Raw genomic sequence first — 20254 nt, 5'->3', positions numbered from 1 at the left:
ATTGATGACTTCATCTAAGGATTAGTCATCAACATCGAATAGTTGGGAGTCTGACACAACCTGCACAACTATTGATCAGTTATTTTCATCAGGGAATTGAGCAGGAAACAGACAGCTCTTCAAGCAGCACTGTTCTCTTCGCATGATTCGTGCAGGCACTGTGCGGAAAACACACGGACCCCATTATAGCCTATGGGGTCTGTGTGCTTTCTTTGCTAACCGCTTTTTAATGTGTTCGGTATTCTGTTTGGGGGGTCCCCAAGTGAACACCCGAAAGGAATACCGAACGCAGATGTGAACCAGGCCTAAGCCTCCAATGCAAATGTGAACAGAGCCTTATTGTACCATGACATAATCCCAATAACGAACATAAATCTCAAATGTGCATATCACAAGGTATTCATATTGTCTCACTCTTTCTCATGAACCTTAGTTCAATCTCTTGGTGGGCAGCCTACAGCATTAACAACTTATCCCACAGCTTTGACTTTAGGCTGCTTTTTAGTTAAACTATGGACCCCGCTTGTACATACTGTGGGTGGGATCAGGACAATGCAGACCGCTGTTTGTACAGTTTAGGCTATAGGTATTTGTTTTTTAGTTGTATTAAGTGTCGGGTATAAGACTTTGGTTTATTTGCTGCATAGCACAATACAATCCATACATTACCAATAGAATATGTTTTAACACTGTCAACTATTTCCACTTATCAAGCCAGCTTGACTTACGTTTCATATGAATGAAGATAAGGCCTGGTACAGAAAGCTGTTTCTGCTTCCATGTAAAGCCTGAGGCAGAGGACAAGGTATATACTGTATGATGTACTTTTTTCTAAAGAATTTGACAACTCTTTATCAGACTTGGAACAGTTCACAAACAGCCTTTGGTTAGTCAGCTGCGAGTAGCGTCACATTTGTCAGAAGTGTAAAAACTGGTTATTTCCATATATATTCCTTAACGTCTATATTGCAATTAATCATTTATTATTAACCTGAATGTGATGAGACAAAAAAAAAAAAAAAAGTACAACCAGCTGATATCACTATAATATGATAGCTATATTTTAATCACAGTGGAAAAAAGTAAAAAAAACCCTAATCCTTGGAAGCATTCTTACACAGGTATTATGGAGGATTATCCATTTGAGCATTGATTGAGCAGGGTTTACCGTGCTTTTGATATTGATGACCTATCCTTAGGTGCGTGTGTAATAGATTTGACACATCTGGCTATACATATTTCCTTAATCTTGCCCCCTCTTAGCTGGCTTACTTTACAGTACATCATATTGTTGCAGCTAAATAATGGCACACGCCATTAATAAATATGGCGCATTATATGTCTTCCCTTCACCGTGCACACTTACAAAACTGCCCAATGAAGCACACAAGTGTCTGAAACACATAATATATCAGGCAGAGAGCATGTACAAGTTTTAAGGCAATTTCAGCCAGAACAAATTTTGACTAAGAAAATCTCCCTTATGGCATAATAGAAACTTCAAGCACTTCATGCACTCTTTAACTTAAAGAGGCACTCCCGCAAAAATGTGTTTTCTGAAATGTCAAATAGGTACATACACATATAAATTGCAGTAAAGGTAATATTTTAACTGATGTCTCTAGTTTTTAATTTTTCACCCCCTTCGATTCCCGAGCTGTATCATGTGACTGATACTCTGACCCTCCAACTGACATAGTATCTTATGTGTGGACTTGGAGTCAGTTTCTCTATTCATACCTAAGAGACTGATGCCAAATATCTTTGGAATGTACATAGAAAATGGCTTCCCGTCCACACATAAGATACTATGTCAGATGGAGAATAACATGACCAATGCTAAGTAGATAACTCACACATACAGTCACACTTGATATAATGTTCCTTTCTAATGACCAATAAAAATATTTGTAGAAGTCTAAATGCCATTAAGAAACAAGCAGAAACCATTGAATGATTTGGTACAGTGGATTTTAAAAAGGAGCTTTCACCACTTTCAACAAGTCCAGTTCTTTATATTATTTAATAGGTGCTGCTCCCCCACCACTCCCAATATTCTAGGCTCTGTACTGCCAGAAGGGTGGTGTCAGGCAGGACACCGCCCTTCTGTTTTACAGAGCTTAAAGGTATTGTCCCATCTCAAGGGTCCTATCTATACTAGTAGCTTATGTAAATTGAAGACTTTTCCTAAATATATTGCTTTAGAAATGCTGCTTTGTTTGCCTGCTATGTGACCTTATTCCTTCCATTGTTTACACAGCGTTGTTATAACCACAGACCTATAGGACAAGTGACGTCACTTACTCACTGCTCTTACCGGCAGGGCAATCGTTCAGCTAATTTCAGTTTGCTGATAAAGCCAGGTCTCTATGTAAACACACAGATAACACTGGGTCCATGATCTACAGGCATGTGCATATTATCTGATCTGTATAAGTGTCGTGAGATTTCTCCGGCCTGTTTAGTAAGAGGGATGAAGGGGGAAGAGAAATACAGGAAGTGAGATGAAAAGACTGCAGACAGATTGCTGAAAAACTGAGATGGGAAAACCCCTTTAAATAGCACATCATGCACAAAAACTAACTTATGCTTGTTGTTTGGTAACGGTGGAGGCTAGAGAAAAAATTCCAACTGCACTGGGATCAGTAGAGCAAGGCCTACTAATAGATGTTAAGAACTGAGAATTGGTGGAGGTGGTAAAAGATCCTCTTTAAGGCACTAATAATCTGTATCTTAACATGGCTCAGGCAGATAGATAGATAATTCTACAGATAGACTATAAACAGATGGGCGTTATGTTATTTTTTTATTATACTGAATAATTTTAATCTTACAAACACGTCTGCACTTGATTTAGCTGCAAGAAAATTATTTTGTCGCCCCACCGTTCTGCGGATTTCTTTTAATTCATTTGCACTTAAAGACAGTCACAAAAAACAATACTAATTTCCACAGATTGCAGGTTTAATTTTAATTTGTGCACCAGTGCCTTGAATAACAACTATTTCACATATCCATTAAAAACCTATAGCAGTAATTTAATGGAGGGAAAAAACTAATAGGTTTTGACTGGAATTCCTTCATTAACTTTTAAAGGATGCTTTCAATAGTCGTCAGTGTAAACACGAATATCTTGTAAATAGGATTCTGTCATAGTCATGACTGAAGTAAAGGGTGAAAGCTCAGACAAAGGCATTTTCCCTTGGTATGTACTGATTAAAGGAGGTCAGTGAGCTAACTTGCACTGCACACTACACCCGACATTATTAAGTTCATTCATTAAACATGGTGTGGGGAATGCAGAAGCGCCACAGACCAGAGGTCAGTAGGTTTAATACGGCTTTGATTCAAATACACACACATCGTTGGGAGCAAATTGATTCTTTTAACCCCAACATGCTGAACGGTTGTTTGGCAGTTGTGCTATAGTTCCAAATCTGTACACAAAAGGACACTGAAGTGTGTACAGACAGAAGCGCACATCCATGTTCTGCTTTTAAAACAATATACAGAGATTCTACTGTTCGGATGAAATAACTACAGCTATAAAGTTATATCGTATTCACCTTATTTTACGTCTTGTAAAAGCGCGCTCTATATATTATTACATAGGGCACTCTTGTACAAGACCTAAAATAAGGTCCTTTGTAAATGGTCCACATCTTATTTCTAAGCTTTACTCAACTACTATTATGGCAGCTCTTGCGTGAGATCACATAAGAGGCACTAACAAAGGGTTTTTTTCAATTGGTTATATCTTTGTAATATATACTGTTTTAGAAATCTATGTTGAAAAAAGACCTAAATCAATAGTACAAGTGAATATAAGAAACTTTGTAATATATCCTATCAGAGGATTCATGTGCTAGATCCCAGTATCTAGTCTCTGCTGACCAGCTCAGGGACAACTGATAATAAGCTATACATTAAAGCCAGCACATGGGAAAACTGCTGAAACTGCTGAATATAATGACCAGAAGTAGTATTACTGCTCATAAACCTGTATACACACATGGCAGCTTATCGTAACAAGTCATCCAAAGATTAGGTACATAGGAAACAGTCATTCTCCCATGGTCTGTAGCAATGCTGTCCATAACAGTGGTAGGAGTCCCAGGATTTAGCATGTTAACTTCATTGATATAAGAACATCATACCATTTTCTAAGACTCAACGTTGTTATATTAAAGGGAGTCTATCGCTCGCGGCCACAAAAAAATGGCCATGGGCATGTGCAGTCGCCTCTGCCCAAGGCCCGATGGCAGAGCCGACTGCGCATGTGTAGAAGTTGGACCCCAACTCCGGAAGAAGACACGGAGAGAGGTAGTTCCAGTTGTCCCAGTGTTGCGAGAGAACTCATTTGCATACCAAAGTAAACCCGGATTTCTACCGAACTGCGACACGGAGAAGACATCTAAAGGTAGGAGAAGAATAGCCTTTCTTAAGGTTATTCCAACGTGTTAGGGACAAAAAAAAAATGGCATTTTAATGATAGAATTCATTTACGTTAAAAACTGTATGGAATCATTTACAATGTACATACACTATAATAAGACTCCTAGTGGTAGTGGATTGCTATGGAAAGATCCTATAATTTTTTTGTGACTGCTATTTGTGCCATGCATTTGGTATTTGGCGGTATCTCTCACAGTATGAGCCTTCTGTCCTAATCCAAGACTTCCAGGCTGCAGATATTTCCTAGCAGTGCCAGGAGAATACCAGGGATTCCTAGTGTAAAGCGCTGCTCTGACTATCTAGTTACAGCTCACTAAATGCATGGACCGGGAGGTAATAATATTCTGTCAGATATATTTAAAGGCCAGGTAAATGTATTATTAGATAATAAAGCAGATATAAATGTGGAATGTTGTACTGATACGTGCTAAATAACATTTTTCAGTTACATGTCCGTCCAACATCATGTCTATTAAATACCTCTCTCTTGATGTTGCCGTATAGAGCAAGTGATATTGTATCTGTTCATTTACTAGGCTTCTATGTAAAGTCACAATAAATATCCCAATTTCAGGTCTAGTGAGTGTCACAGAAGGCATATACAATATGGGATGGTTTAACATATGAACTAGAGTAATAGGGTATAAATACAGTCAGTTCTAACCAAATAAATGGAATGCTATTAAATATTACCTCTTAAAGCTGCAAGTAAAAATAATCCCAAATGTACTTACAGTATATCCTAAAGTATATTACACATAGCTACACTACTATTTTCTCGCACTAGGGATTGGCAACCATCTTTCCAAAATAGTAGTGACCATAGCCATAGCTTAAGAGTGTGCAGAGATAGGATCTGTGCCTGGGCCTTGGTACCTAAGGAAGTCTAAAAGGCTCCTTTGACATATAATAAGGCACCAATCTTATAAATGGTACATAAGTACAGATTTTTACTGGGCCCTTAAAGACTTGAGCTACACAACTGTAAGTAACTAATGGAGTTGGTCTTAACACAGAGAGCTCTAGACCACCTCAAACATGTTTGCATATGCACCACTGGTAAAAAATTTTGGACACTGTGTTAAGAATGTATCACCCCAGACTCCATATGCTTATCCTGCTGCAAGTCATTTTCATAGTTTTTAGATCTGCATCTTGCTTACCACTCATCAGAAAAATTTCAACAAACGCTACAAGAGACTTGATACTCAATACTTTTACTAAAGGATCCTTGTGAGGCTATATTACATCATTCATGGCAATGACTTTCCAAACCTGTTATTTAGTCAGTGACCTGGATAGTGTTTTGTCTTTGGGCCTGATATTGGCAGTGTACCATCTTCCAATCCTCTGCATACTAAGTTCTAGCACCTCTACATCCACATTTAATCATATTGGTTATAAATGAGTAGAAAACTGACTGATACGCTGTGATTTCCATCAAAAGCGCCATTACATCAAACTGTCTGGACCTGCACTCTAGTCCAATGATACATACAGAATCTCTCACTATATAAATTATCTGAGGAACACTTTAAGCGTGATGTCAACATAAGTTCATGTCATAGAGCATATGATGAAAATAAGTTCTAGCAAAGCTATTTGTAAAAGGTAAACTTTTTGGAAGTCGTTGCAGGAAAAAATAAAACTCTATGGGTTACTATGAAAACCTTTCTGTTTTGGCTCTCAGGATACATATTCAGGTAAAAGACCTGTTTATAACATCACATGAGATAATTCCTTTGGCTTCTCCAAATATCATAAAACTTCATAAAGCACCTGTCAGTTTTACATATATATGTTATAAAGAGAGGCAGAATACACCTGGGAAGTGCTAATATAACACTGCTTAACAAAATAACATCGCACATGCTGCATTTGGTGGAAAAATGTTTGTTATATAATTATTATATCCTTTCTGGGAAAAAGAAATCACCCAACATGGTACATTAGTGCTTAATAAACACCACACATTCCATAAAAACAAGAGTGGAAAGAGTCCCTTACAGTATTTAAACCACATCCATCCATTAAATCAGAAGGCACGGTAAGGAATGTTTTGTCACAAATACGGCCATTATTTACAATTGCAAACCTGATGGGGGAGATTTCTGAAAATTTGACTTTCCGACAGGCCAGATGAGAACTGTTACTAACCAGTAATAGCCCTTCAGTGGAGAAAGGTCTCACTAAACAAATCCAGAGACTTTCATCAAAGAGAAATGTTCTACTTAGAAATAAAGATAGGTTTTCAAAATCCGGCCCTAGACAATTCCCAGAACCCACAATGTAATTAAATCACTGGACACAAAAACAAAATGAACAAATTAAAAGGGTTGCACTGAAAAGGACTGTAATATTAGTTTACATGTACGCTGCCTGTCACAAGGGGATTTACTAGTTCATATATTAAGTTGTAATTGGTGGGAGTCCAGGTGCTGAGACCCTAAAGCGAAGGGGCACAACTTCTTAACCAAGTATCCCTTTGGCTATGATCAGTATTCCTCTATGAGGTGGACTAGCTGAAGACCGACATATAGACTTCTATGACTTAATATATGGCTACCCCTGTCTACATCAGGAGAGCTGAAGTGGCACAGTGTTCTTCCCCTTAATTTTAGCGATTGAAAGCAACTGGGCCCCACGTCAACCAAACTAATGAAATGTCATCATGACGTGGCAGATGTTCTTTATTATTCCTATTATGACATTTGTAGAAAGCTACTATACATGTGGATAACCTGCTTATACTTGTATACTTGTACACGTTTTGTGTAGTAATTATATTCTAATTCATAGAAATCAAATTCTCGAAGAGTATTGTGAAGAGTGGCACTCCAATAGCGGGAAAGTCTCTTCACAAGTCTACTGCATGGTATGTTTGTGTGCCACATTCATTGGAAAAGAGCTTATATTATAAATACCGTGGGGCCAATTTATTATTGCTTTGGCGCAAAAGTTTTTTTTTGTTGCAGATTTCACTGCAGTGGTTTGAGCCAAACTCAGGAGTAGCTACATAAATGGGAAGTATAAAAAGAAGCTCTTATACCTCTCCCTGCTATTCAAGCCACTCCTGGGTTTACCTCAAAAATCCGCAGCAGAATCTGAAACAAAAAAGGAACATTTCCACAAGGTGTAACAAAGGACCCATGTAGTGGGCCACAGCCAAAAAGCAATGCAGGAAAAACTGTGGCAGAAACGCATTGTTGTTTTTCCCTGCAGCACTTTTCCCAGAAAGCCTACAGAATTTGCCTCTGCAGACTTTCTGCTTCCATTATACCTATAGGGAAACCGCTGGCATTTCCGTAGGTATAATTGACATGCTGTGATTTCCAAAAATGTAATGGTTTTGGAAATTACAGCATTTCCTTTGCAGGTAATTTTAGGCAATGTGTGGATGGGATTCACCACTTTGCAAAGGACTGTGAAATGCTGCAGCCTTTACAGGTCCTGGCCTAAGGGTAAGTTCACACGGGGTATTTCGGTCCGGAACCTGATGCGGAGGCCACCTCAGGTTCTGGACCAAAATACAGATAGCTGCAGTGCATCAGCATCTAGTCGCGCAATCCGCTCTGGATTAGGCCCAAATGAATGGGCCTAGTCGGGAGGGAGTGTCTTCAGGCAGATGTCGCGAGGTGAATCTGCCTGAAAGAATGAGCATCTCGCTTCTTTTTGTTCCAGCTCCCGGAAAAAAGAACTGACCGGCTCCCAATTGGGAGCTATCTTTTTGGTCAGGATTTTGAGGCGGATACGGCCTCAAAATCCTGACCAAAATACCCCGTGTGAACTTACCCTAAAGAGGGTTTGTTTTCCACAACAGTTCCACTGTTGTCCATGGCTGTGTCTTTTACTACAGCTCAGCTGCATTCAGAAAAAAAACAAAACAGACTGTTCTATCAAATCTTAGAAAACCCCTTTAACAATATTCATAAGGTTACTTTTGTAAAGCATAATCTATCTCTTTTCACAGATCTCCTATTCTTATAATGCTATGCTTTAGAAGACTTTTTATTTATATATCCCATTTACACAAGTTAATTTCACGTGAAAAAACAATCATTCCATTTTTGTATTTTTTTCGTAACAAAGATTTATGGGATTCTTTTGTTTAACTTTCTACTTTCTAGACACATTGCATGTCTATATTGGTGGTTGCGATAATTCTCCGAGGCACTAAAACAGTCACTAACTTTAATTTTGCATGCATGCTAATGTTTTTTACCGCAAAGGTCATACCTGCATGTGATGACTGACAACTTTTCAGCTTGATTCAAAGCAAACAGCTGCTGGTTTGATTGCCTAGCAACTAAAAGTTGATGGATGACCCTAAAGATGGATAACTACCATAAATCACCTCATTTAGACTCTGGGAGGAAAAAAAAAAGATTAAAAACAATGGTTTTCATGACATTTCCTGCACTCAGTAATGTTCCGTGATAAATTTGCTTCTTTTATGAGTACACGGTTGTGGCTGCTGAAATTAGACACTTTAGTTTTTAATACTGAGCACTTCTCAGAGCATTTAAAGCCTCTTTCCACCTTCTCTGCTAGAGGTGTGCTAAAATACAGATTTCCAAGAGGAAAACTATGCATCACGCTAATGCAGCTGCTATAAACAGCTTGTAATTCTCCAGATGAGGTTCATGCGCAAAACCCTACAAGGGGCCTGGGCAAATATCATAGAAGTTGATGTTCGGTAAACGATGAAAAGCCACAAATCTGTATCTTTCCAAGTAAATAAAACTAAATTGTGAACATTTTTTCAGGAACTGAATTTGTACAGTATTAGAGAAAAATATATTAAAAGGGGCTCTATCATTAGGAAAAGTCATTTTTAGATAATCACATCCTTGCATAGCCTTTGGGAAGGCTATTCCACACCTACCTTTAGTATGTAAATTGCCTCAACAGATTTTGAATAAGTCCATTTTTGTTCATATGTTAATGAGCTTAGACCTTGCACCAGAAGTGTCTGGGATCACAGTCTGCTCTATGTGTATGCACAGCAGAGAAGAGTCATCAGCACAGCAGCCTCTGCTATACATACACATAGAGCAGACAGTGCACAGAGACACCTCCGCTGCACGGTCAAAGCTCATTCGCATATGAATAAAAATGGAATTATTCAAAATCTACTGAGGCAATTTACATACTAAAGGTAGGTGTGAAATAGACTTTCTAAAGGCTATGCAAGGATGTGCTTATCTAAAAATTACTTTTCCCAATGATAGAGCCCCTTTAAGCTTTTTCTACGCAACTATTTTGGTGGCCTTATTATGAGCATTTGTCACAGATTGAATGACACACAGATTTGTCTGTACTTGTGGATAACATCTACAGTAACGCTGATGTAGCATAAGTCTGGTTTGATGCAACATTTAGTGTGTGCTGTATGTCTAAGGCCAGATACATAACAAAATGGTTTAATTTTGGCATCTGTTTGGCTGGTTTAGATTGGTTTTTCTTTACCTCAACTGCAGTGAAAAGCCCTATGGGGCATAAACTGGCATACATTATGATAAAAGTGGTATCCAAGGTTAGAACTTAATCATCCATCCATCCATACCTTCCATTAAAAATATTAAAATCATCCGCACAATCACTGAAAATTTTGCTACATGAATGGCTCCTTATTTGTGAACTTGGGCAGAATAAGAAGTGTTGGCCAGCATGGAATTTAGGTGGTGAGAAGTAATGGCAGCAGATGTCTATGAGCTCTACTAAGCAGAACATGTCTTTAATGGAAGAAATGGGAAAGATAACTGTAAACCAAAGAATCATTTGGTTGTGGATATCCAGCTTTAATGTACCATATTTAAGGCTTGATAAAGATGGTTACCGGGTTTAACAATAAAAATTCCTGACTCATACACTGTGTACGGAACGTCTCGCCATCCTAACAAGCTGCTTCTGGACTAAGAACTTACAGAAATAAAAAGGTATCACTATGATAACTGAAAGATGTGGTTTTCGTACAAATCTAAAATCTATTTTCATACCTCATATACAATGCTCTACTGTGCGCAACACCAGTTCAAAAGTTCAGATGGGACAGGCATTGGAGCATGATGCTTTGTGTGAACTGGTCCGACAGTGTACGTCCAGTATAAAAGTAAATCTACGCATAGTAATCAATCAGATATTGCCTTCCATTACTGTACAATATCAGACTGACATCACAGCCTTCAACATTGTACAGCTAAAATTATGTATACAACTTTTTGACTTTATTTTGCCATTTACATTAAAGGGAAGCCAATGCTTGAGGAGCTCATTAATAGTTACACTACATAACAAATGACGCCCTCCCTCAAGATTAATTGCGGTTACCTTCAGTTTCTTTTGTCCTGAGGCTGGACATACCAAAATGAACTAAAAACACCTTGAGAACATATAGCCTTTGTTTCCTTTTACTGAAAATTAAAGGGATATAGCTAATCATCTGTTACTAGTATGGTGCCCTTACCTATTCTATGGAACTATGTGCCAGGTCAGATTTTCTAGATTACGAGACTGATTTTTTTTTTCATAATTGAATCACATGTTGAGATCTTCAAGAAACTCTTCACCAAATATCTTTTAACAAAGGAACACTAGAGAAAGTCTAAAAGTGTCCCCATATTATGGTAGGCTAAAATGGCAGAAGACAGGCCCAAATAAGTAAAGCTAAAATAAGTAAATACATAAGTGGGTGGTTTGGGTCAAATGACTTCAACCATAAACTGCTTGGGATACTTTTGTGAGACTATGAGAGACTGTAACCCCATGCTGTGTTCCTCCACTGAGCCACTGTAGTCTTGTGGCCATTAAGGTCCTTGCACTAGACCAAGTCCATTGCGAATGCTCCATAGTACCTGGACTGAACTCATGTGCATAGGAGTCAGTGTATAATAGTGCATTATCATGCAGTCAGCTCCCAAATATCTACAGTAGTCTAACATAACACTATAAGTAGCAATCGAGCCGTTTGGGAGCTGACTGTACCATAACTGACCATGATACAATGACTTTTATGCACGTGGCCGAGGTTAGTCCAGGTACTACAGCCCAGACATGGACCGATTTCAACGGGTAGGACTAGATCATGAGCATGGGCCTTTAAGCTTTGCGATGTCTGTAAAGCTAAAATTCAGTGTTACAACTGCGTGTCTGCATACTGCCCAGATCTACAAGAGTAGAAAATAGTCAGTGTCACTTTACTACATGTGATTTGACATATATGTGTTAGAATGGAGGTTTGGTGACCACAACTTAGATAAATTAAATGTAGCATTATTATTATTTTTTATTATTATTTTTGTATTTAAAACTGATATTCCTCATTTTTATCTCAAAATCAACCATCTCTCCCCCCCCCCCCCCAAAAAAAAAAAAAAAAAAAAAATAGCTATCCAGTACTATCATAATGTTATCATAGTAAGTCAGTGGACATCTGCAGCAGAGACATAGATGGTCATATTTCAGAAATGAGACACAACTGAGATACTGAAAAATAAACCATGATTCCATATGGTCCAGCCAATGCGATGCTTCTAGCGCATTAAACTACACTCAAGCACTTTCTAAAATTGAGTGATGAATTATCACCTTCACTGAAATATAATCACAGGGAAAAAATGACTCTGCAAACAAGTTACGAGAAACAAACCTAATTCTCAAGTGCCTAAAAAAGACAATCCAGGTTGAAAATTTGAAACGTATCCAAAAATATTAGCAATACTAAGGGGACATTTCAGCATGAATCACAATTGCAATGATTCCTATGATATCATAACTTGTAAAAATACATTTACAGATGGAAAACATTTTATGTATAATACATGTTCAAATGACATGTATTACAATTGACATCATTTTACTAGATAGATTCCTCATTCTATATAACCTTATTTTATCAACTATACCAGACTTTATGCTTATTTAAGTAAGTGAAAGCAATTACATAGCCAAAAATATTACAGTTGTAGATTTTTTTTTTCTATTGTAGGCGGAGGCCCCACCATGGGGAAACACAGCTTTTTATGTTGCAGATTTTTCTGTGGTTCTTTGAGCCAAAGCCAGGAGTGGATTGAGCAGGAGGGAGAAGTATATATATATCTTACCTATTCCTTTTGTAGCCTTTGCTAAGTTTGGCTTAAAAAAACGCAGCAAAATCTGCAAGAAAAGAAGCTGCATTTCTGCAACGTGGGGCCTCAGCCTTAGGCTAAGGCCCCATGTGTGAATCAATATGGAAAAAAAACGCAATGGATATGCATCTTTTTTGCTGCAGATTTTTCTGCAATGTGTGGATGGCATTAGCCAGAATCCTATCCATTTTGCAGGTACTGTACAATGCAGCATTTTTTGCAGTACCAATTTTTGCAATATGGGGCTTCATCCTGAAAGACACACATACAAGATAGATTTTTCTATTGGAATGGGAGCTGAGAGGTTGTGGCCTTACATATGTGCAGATTGTGAGGTCTCATAGGGGTTTTCACCTCGTTACTAAAGGGGCAACACTGGCCCTGATTAGTCTTGAACCCCTGGAAAGTACTGAGACTGCAATTTCAATGCCTAGTTTATTGGCTGGGCTGTACTTATTGAATGCTCTTTGGCAATGTTACTTGCATACATATATTTGTATTATTTGCACACTATACGATATATCAGAAGAAGACACTGTCCCGGGCGCCATCCAAGCTAAGGCTTGTCCTGTCTGAGCGTAAACCGTAAAGTGATCTTGTCATTAAGACATCTTGTTGAAAGTCAGGAGTGACATGTGTCTCCAGCAGGACAGGTTTATTTTAAGTTGGCTGACCCAACACTTTAACAGTGCAAAATGCTTTCATTATAATATATGCATACCCATATATTAGATTTAGTTGCTAAAAGATACGGCACATACGGCGCCTACAAGCCTTATTTATTTATGCAGAACATGCTCATTATATTATTCTGGAAAAAAAGTGAAAAAGCTAATACATGTCTGATTGTAAGTAAAAAGGAACACATTTTGAGGTGGCTGTGTAATAAAACAAGCTGAACTCTGGTTTTCTGTGATATTGGGGATTTCAGAGATTCTCCGGTTTTGTATAAATACACTTAAAGAAGACCTGACACCACTTCTGACATGTCTATGTTAGTAAATAATTCTACTATCCATTAAATAATTCTAGATCTAATTTTTTTTGGGAATAGTATCATTACATAATTTCAAACTCGAAGTTGATGAACAATTTGACAACTGGGTGTGACCTAGTTGGAGGTGTGTCCTTATATAGTCATATCATGGTGAGGGCGGGTTCACATCTGCGCCCCGGTCTCCGCTTTCAGGTTTTACAACTTCTGCCCGAGAAACTGGACAGGAGACAGAAACAGGCAGTCAATTTTCAAACCCATTCATTTGAATGGGTTTGCAAAGTGTCCACCTGAGAGCGTTTTGTGGTCTCCACGTTTTTTTTTAACTGGACACAAAGTCGGACATGTATGACTGTGTCTGATTAAAAAAAAAAAAAACGGTTTAGCCGCGAAGACCACAGAATGCTCACGGTTGCTCACGGGTGGACACTGTCTGCCATGTTTCCATCTCCTTTCGGCAGAAGACGGAAACCTGAAAGCGGAGACCGGGGAGCAGATGTGAACCCACCCTGAACGATAACAGACTTTAGACAAGGAGAATGTTGGGTTCATTCTTACAGTAGAGCAGTATACCTTTGGCAGTAATTCTCTCCCTAGGTTCATGGACATGAAGTACAGTATATGGCTACATACAGCTCAACCGGTTAGGATGTTCATACATAGGGATCTATGGGAATATCTTATCTAGGAAAGCTCAATTAGCCATTGCTCCTAAAGCCCTAATGATAAATACTATATACTATAAGCCCAATGTTCAGTTCAATACAAGTATGAACAGCCCCTTAAATGTTTACCATCGAGGATAAGTTTTTAAGTGACTAGAAGAGCTTGAATAAATGGACAAATATTCCTGGTCTGGTTAGATTTATCATCTGTAGCTTTTTTTTGGTGAGCACTACATAGATACTTTGAAAAATCTCTCTTGTTGTTATTCCAACTCCATCTCATCTCTTGTACAGCAATTTCCAGACACCAATTCACTGACATGCTATAAGTTCATTGTTTTTAAAGCATCACATGGGATAACAACTGTATTTGACAGATGGTTTATATGGTGACATTTCAGAATTGCATTGTCATATTATCGTGTGCTGGAGTGAACTGCAAACCAGGTGTCTCCTACAACAATGTAACAGAGCTTTGTCAAAAAGTGAATAACTGATTGAATGTTCTTGTGATAAGAGCAGAATACCTACAACAATATTCCTCTTACTAAACAGTATATTAGACTTACAAAACGTGTGGTATACAGAAAGAGATCAGTAATTTCTCAGCCTTTTGTGCATTATTACTTTATTTATAGAACACTTAGAATATATTTATAAGCCTGAAATTAGAGTCTCATGTGTTAGGATGACACTCCTTCCACATAACATGTTTCATATCATATCAGATATCCTTTACAAATTCTTCTAAGAATGTCACTCTTAACCCTTCAGTACAAAGCAAGGAATTGTGTTACTTGTTTTCTTTCAGTAATGGAAATTCTCTGTAATGTATAAATGCTATAGGCTATAAACTAGGTATTGGAATAAAATAAGTCATATGCCTGTGTAAAGGGAAAAGGGGTGAGTAGAAGTGTGACAACAGTTGATGCAGAGGTAACAGTTGCATCTAGGCCCTTGTAAATGAGGAAATCCAATGGTCATGAGGCAACACGCTGCGCAGCGCTGGAGTCCTTGGTTTGAATCCTGCCAGGAACAACATCTTCAAGGAGTTTGTATGTTTTACCCATGTTTGCGTGGATTTCCTCTATAAAAATATACTGATAGGAGAAAAAAATGTACATTGTGATCCCTATATGGGGCTCACAATCTACATTCAAAAAAAATCCAATGGCTACATGCCAAGATGCTAGTATTCTAAATTATTCACTAGAGGTGGGATTGTGAACACACGTAAGACTCCCTATTTGACATACACATTCAATTATTGTTGTTCAATAGAGTTGACCAACTGTATGATGTGCATGTAGTTCTCCAACTCTACCCCAACAATGTTGTGGAGAGGAAAAAAAGAACTGGGCATATTAAAGAGAACCTTTCACCATCTCCAATAAGTCTAGTTCCCTATATAATTTAATAGCTGCGTCTCCATTATTTCCGACACAGTTGGAATCTTTACTCTAGTCGCCACCAGTCCCGTTGATAGGCACAGCGCTGGTATCAGTGGAGCGGCATCTATTAACAGATGCTAAGAACTTCAATTGGTCCTCTTTAAAATTTATATGCCCAATTCTTATTATTAATAGGGGAAATAAGCTATTTCCAGAAGTGTCTGGTAGTGACTTGCTTCCCTCTCCTCATTCCGAATACATGAACACCCAACTGAAGCCTGCATGAATGTGTACGAGATAGTCGGGAGGAATAGCTGTCAGAAGAATGAATATTTCTCTCACATATATTAAGGTGTATGGCTCCTCAAGGTTTCCTGGTTACACCAAGTCCTGGTGAAATGCTCACCACTATCAAAATGACCAAAGTGACTTTTTTAGACAATGATATTGGTCGCTTAGTTTTAAGATGATTGTGAATGTAGCTAAGGTTACAGGATCTGTCTAGACTTTACAAACATACAAAACAATTCGGCATTCAGGCAATGATATCTAACCCAGTCCTGGAACCTTAAAAAATAGCTAGAGTAGAGATGTAAAAAAAAGAAATGTCTGAAGAAGACAGAAAATAATTCTAAAAGCAGAAACAAAGTTGTTGCAAAGCTCAGCCATAGTATATAGAACAATTCACTGGCTGTATAAAACAATAATACAAATGATGTTATAATGTATAAGTATCTCCCAGTATATTCTCACTCATTGCAGCTATTGCTATATTAATGTAGAGTTTTGGCCTTTTAAAAGTTGGAGATTTGCCTTTTCCTTCCATATGAAAGTGTAAATCAAGCCAAAGGAGTGGAACTTAGAAAAAAGAGAAAAGATATAAATAAATAAAACAAGACATCCATCTATTAAAGTTCACAGATCCTCGTTTCCAGATTGTCCCTCCTCCTCCCCTGGCTGTGTCTCAAGTTACAGCCTTGTACAATCCAAGTCTAAATAATATTCACCATGATAAATGACACCATAACTCCGATATCCACAATCAATCTTAGCTTTAAAGATACATCCATCTTCAATAATGTTGATGGGGATTCTGTAAAATGGGAAACGTGACTATTTTCCGACCTCCGAAAACAGTGGGGGGAAGGAATCTCTGAGTGATGGCTGTCAGCCCACATCTGGCGGCAAAAAACATAAATTAGCTGTATGCAGACAAAATGCAAGGGGACCAGCCCTGACTAGAAAACCAACTCTCTCCAGCCAGGCCTCATTTAAAGGGTCTTTCTGGAAGGTTTAAGACTTCACTTTCCAAAGTTATCCTTCTCTCCCTCTCACATTTTCTTGCTTGATGTATCTAAATGAATTGACCCATTTGTTGCCAAAGATGTCAACCTCATTTCCACTACATAAGAGATTCCCGCCTATGCTTCTCATGCTGCAGTTATTCACCGACCCTCTAAGCCTTATGTCTCATACAGTACATTAACCATTTCCCTGCCAATCTGTCGTATAGCAAGACATTGCATTTATCTTACTAGTCTATTTGTTCAGTATATATAACGATTTATTTCAATAACAATTCTCTACATCATTCACAATGAGTCATAGACAGGTTAACTGGAGTATTATACAAAACTGTATACATTGTATAATGTCAGTGTAAAAATTGTTGTGGTACTGTTTATTAAGACAGTAAGACTGAAGCTTCTGTGGATTATATGCACTGGTAATATCTCGGTAATATGGCATGCGATAGAGCAAATTAAGGTTGTATTCCTCTGTACTAGTATTTCAGAATTTATATTCAAGTTCCCTGAAGGTTCATACGACTGAGCTGTGGGTCCTATGTGTGCTGCCGAAATCCAAAGTTTGAAGACCTTTCCATGTAGTGTTTTTTTTGTGAGCTGTTCTGGAGCAGAATACATACAGTATGTAAAAATGCTAGCCATATACCAAATGCTGGTAGGCTACATACAGATAATTTTGAATCACAATTCTGCATTTAACACTTTTGTGGGGTCATTTAGTTAAGTTGTTAAAATAATAAAAGGACGCATGTTATTATGATCAGAGGCATCTTGAGGGTGCAAAGAGGGTCCCCAGGAACCTTAGGGGTTCTATAGGATGCCTCTTCCCAATATAAGAACAGTACTGTAGTTGGGGTGGGGTGCAAATTTTACATTGAAGCCAAGGAGGGTCACATTGCACCTCTGATGATAATATCTCTATAAGTGATGTAGATCAACATTTTCTCCAATTTTTCAGGAAATTTAAAGTTAATAATAAAGCATCTTGTAGACACACTTCCTTATAGAGCAGAGGTAGGGAACGTACGGCTCTCCAGCTGTTGCAAAACTACAACTCCCAGCATGCATACTGGCTCTGCTGTTCTGGGAACTCCCATGGAAGTGAATGGAGCATGCTGGGAGTTGTAGTTTCACAGCAGCTGGAGAGCCAAAGGTTCCCTACCCCTGTTATAGAACATGCTTGACTCATGGCAGATGAACTTCAAAGAGGTTATTGTTGGTCTACACATAATCTTGGTTTACAAGCAGCAAACATACATACGTAATGTTACTATTTACATATGTTTTCATGATGCTTTTATGTTTTCCCTGTTTCTTTTATATAGTGCCAACAAATCCCTCTGCAGTGTAAGGAGATTGTCATCACTTACCGTATTTTTCGGACTATAAGACGCACTTTTTTTCCTCCAAATATGGGAGGAAAATGTAGGTGCGTCTTATAGTCCGAATGTAGTGCTAGGAATGAGCGGAGCTAGAATGTAGTGGGCGGGAATGTAGTGGGCGGGGCAAGCACAGCGCCAGTTTAGTCCCGTCAGTTAGAAGGAAAGCAGGTATGTTACGGTAATTGTCTGCGAGTGGTACCGAATCCTGCAGAGCGTTTGCCATAGCTAACAGGTCTCCGCTGTACATGAGACCCGATAGCTATGGCAATCTCTCTGTGAGAGATAATGTCCCACAGAGAGCTAAAAAAGTGCCCATGATACCTGTACTAAGATGTCGGGTCTAAAAGATGGCCGGCGCTCCTGCAGAGCGGTTACCATAGCTAGCGTGTCTCCGCTGTACAGGAGACCCGATGGCTATTGCAATCTCTCTGTAAGAGCGGCCAGAAACTATTACCTGTAATGTTGCAGGCCAGCTCCCGCAGAGCCGACCTGTTCCTGAGTTTCAGAGCCGCGTGGCACAGGAACAGGTCGGCTCTGCGGGAGCTGGCCTGCAACATTACAGGTAAAAGTTGTATTGCAGTCTATGGGACTTGCAATCAAATGATTGCAGGTTCAAACCCCCTAGGTGGGTGAAAATAAAATATTAAATTTTTTTTTTTATAGCTATGAAAAAAAATATATAAAAAAAAATTCAAATCACCCCCATATCCCTAGAATACATATAAAACAAAAACATTACTGTGAAACACAAACACATTAGGAATCCCTGTGTCCAAAAACCCCTGATCTACAAACTTATGAAAATATTTTTCTTGTATGGTGACTGCTGTAGCAGAGGAAAAATTGGTACTATTCCGTTATCGGGCCAGCAGAGCTGTTCAGCACCAGCATCGGGACATGCTGAACTGCTGACTGCTGGCCCGATGCTGGCTGGCACTGGAGCTGTGTAAAGGAGCAGCGGATCACATGGTTCCCTGATGATTAGAAGAGTTTCCATACTTAAAGCTTAAAGTCCCTAATGGTTGTTAATGCTGCTGTTGAGTTCTGTTTACATTGGTGAAATAATATGTTCTGTTATTAAATATTTTACAATTTTTTTGCTTCAAATTTTTTTTTCCTATTTTCCTCCTCTAAAACCTTAGTGCGTCTTATGGTCCGTCTTATAGTCCGAAAAATACGGTATATCAGTCTGTGTCTCCTGCGGAATACACAATTTAAGGTCCTGTGTTTAATGGGATTACAAGATGGCTCCATTTCTAAATAATTTTAGCATGTACGTATGTATGTTGTAGACTAGAGGTATTAGCCCTATTACCCCCCAATTATAAGCATATTGTACATGACACATACAGGACATTTTTACAACGCGCATGAAAAAAAGGGTTGGTTTTACTGGAAATGGGTATCGTCTAACTTGCAATTTCATTAAAACTTAAGCCAACTAATAGTGTAATATTATACTAGACAGTCAAACAATACACCACATTTATCAATCAACAGACAATTGCACAGTTTAAGACTGTCTTGTTTAAAGCTGCCCTTAGACACTATTAGTAAATCTGTTCCACTATGTCAACTGGGGAAAAGGGGTTCTAGACATCTCAGAATTTTCATGATCCTCTAGAAGAATTCTGTGCATCACTAGTTGGCTGATCTGTCCAAAAAGATGGGATCTGCCAACAAAACTTTGATGTATGAGTGAATTATGTCTACTTTATCTGTAGGTGGATGTGAGCAGAAACTAATCTGTTAGTTGACATCATTACTCGACAGCTTATTATTCAACATCCTCTGTGATTCGAAGACATTAATGCAAATAAGAAAAGTATACAATGCAATGACTATTTAAGTTTTTGTTAGTTTACCCATTTAACTATTTACAATTTTCATTAGGCAAGAAGATCTTCTAGATAGCAGTACCAGCAGATGCAACA

The 20254-nt window shown here is 38.4% G+C and overlaps 1 protein-coding gene and 1 long non-coding RNA gene across 6 annotated transcripts in view; both read right to left on the bottom strand.

Moving 5' to 3' along the window:
- The window catches only part of TSHZ1 (teashirt zinc finger homeobox 1), a 77440-nt gene that overhangs the window by 30225 nt on the left and 26961 nt on the right, over positions 1 to 20254 (bottom strand). The window lies entirely within an intron of this gene.
- Positions 17836 to 19598, bottom strand: LOC142201333 (uncharacterized). Its single transcript, XR_012715494.1, has 3 exons — positions 19499 to 19598; positions 18101 to 18303; positions 17836 to 17934 (listed from the first exon to the last, which is right to left on the bottom strand). It is a non-coding gene; the product is annotated as an uncharacterized LOC142201333 (long non-coding RNA).

Source organism: Leptodactylus fuscus, chromosome 4, assembly GCF_031893055.1.
Source record: "Leptodactylus fuscus isolate aLepFus1 chromosome 4, aLepFus1.hap2, whole genome shotgun sequence".
NCBI classification, from domain to species: Eukaryota; Metazoa; Chordata; class Amphibia; order Anura; family Leptodactylidae; genus Leptodactylus; species Leptodactylus fuscus.
Note: the sequence above shows the minus strand (reverse complement) of the source record. Positions and strands in the feature narration are given on the sequence as shown.